The following is a 2,118-nucleotide window of genomic DNA, read 5'->3' on the forward strand; positions in this document are numbered from 1 at the left end:
CAAGTATTTATGGTTACTCTATAATTATATCCAGACACCAATTGTTTGTCCCTCAGATAAATGCACTTCTAATTAGGAATGGAGAGAGAGAAAACTGAAAATGCACAACAATCTTTTTTACATTTACTGAAAATTTCTTATATCTCTTTGAAACACATCTTTGTTCTGGAAATGATCATCCATCTGTTAGAGTAGGAAGAAAATGTAATCCTTTGCTCTTTAGTTCCTAGTTTCCCATTAGGCCATACAAGGGAAGGAAATGGATATCTTTTTTGGAAAAATGTCTGTTCATGTCTTCTGCCCATTTCTTGATTGGATTATTTGTTCTTTGGGTGTTGAGTTTGATAAGTTCTTTAGAGATTTTGGATACTAGCCCTTTATCTGATATGTCATTTGCAAATATTTTCTCCCATTCTGTTGGTTGTCTGTTGGTTTTGTGGACTGTTTTTTTGCTGTGCAAAAGCTTTTTATCTTGATGAAATCCCAAGAGTTCATTTTTGCCCTGGCTTCCCTTGCCTTTGGCGATGTTTCTAGGAAGAAGTTGCTGTGGCTGAGGTCGAAGAGGTTGCTACCTGTGTTCTCCTTTAGGATTTGGATGGACTCCTGTCTCACATTTAGGTCTTTCAACAATTTGGGTCTATTTTTGTGTGTGGTGTAGGGAAATGGTCCAGTTTCATTCTTCTGCATGTAGCTGTCCAATTTTCCCAACACTACATTTGTTGAAGAGACTGTCTTTTTGCCATTGGACATTCTTTCCTGCTTTGTCAAAGATGAATTGACCATAGAGTTGAGGGTCCATTTCTGGGCTCTCGATTCTGTTCCATTGATCGATGTTTCTGTTCCTTTGCCAATACCATACTGTCTTGATGATGACAGCTTTGTAATAGAGCTGGAAGTCCGGAATTGTGATGCCGCCAGCTTTGCTTTTCATTTTCAAGATTCCTCTGGCTATTCGGGGTCTCTTCTGGTTCCATACAAATTTTAGGATTATTTGACACATTTCTTTGAAAAAAGTGGATGATATTTTGATGGGGATTGCATTGAATGTGTAGATTGCTCTAGGTAGCATTGACATCTTCACAAGGTTGGTTCTCCCAATCCATGAGCATGGAATGTTTTTCCATTTCTTTGTGTCTTCTTCAATTTCTTCCAGGAGTATTTTATAGTTTTCTGAGTACAGATCCTTTGCCTCTTTGGTTAAATTTATTCCTAGGTATCTTATGGTTTTGGGTGCAATTGTAAATGGGATCAAGTCCTTGATTTGTCTCTCTTCTGTCTTGTTGTTGGTGTATAGGAATGTCACTGATTTCTGTGCATTGATTTTATATCCTGCTACTTTACTGAATTCCTGTATGAGTTCTAGCAGTTTTGGGTAGAGTCTTTTGGGTTTTCCACATACAGTATCATATCATCTGCAAAGAGTGAGAGTTTGACTTCCTTTTTGCTGATTTGGATGCCTTTGATTTCTTTTGGTTGTCTGATTGCTGTGGCTAGGACTTCTAATACTACGTTGAATAGCAGTGGTGAGAGTGGACATCCCTGCCGCGTTCCTGACCTTAGGGAAAAAGCTCTCAGCTTTTCCCCATTGAGAATGATATTTGCTGTAGGTTTTTCATAGACGGCTTTTATGATAGTGAGGTATGTACCCTCTATCCCTATACTCTGAAGAGTTTTGATCAAGAAAGGATGCTGTACTTTGTCAAATGCTTTTTCTGCATCTATTGAGAGGATCATATGATTCTTGTTCTTTCTTCTGTTAATGTATTGCATCACGTTGATTGATTTGCGGATGTTGAACCAACCTTGCAGCCGGGGGATAAATCTCACCTGGTCGTGGTGAATAATCCTTTTAATGGACTGTTGGATCCTATTGGCTAGTATTTTGGTGAGAATTTTTGCATCCATGTTCATCAAGGATATTGGTCTGTAAATCTCCTTTTCATGGGGTCTTTGTCTGGTTTTGGAATCAAGGTAATAGTGGCCTCATAAAGAGTTTGGAAGTTTTCCTTCCATTTCTATTTTTTGGAATAGTTTCAGGAGAACAGGTATTAATTCTTCCTTAAATGTCTGATAGAATCCCCCTGGGAAGCCATCTGGCCCTGGGCATTTGTTTGTTGG

This window comes from Zalophus californianus, chromosome 12 (assembly GCF_009762305.2).
Source record: "Zalophus californianus isolate mZalCal1 chromosome 12, mZalCal1.pri.v2, whole genome shotgun sequence".
Taxonomy (NCBI): Eukaryota; Metazoa; Chordata; class Mammalia; order Carnivora; family Otariidae; genus Zalophus; species Zalophus californianus.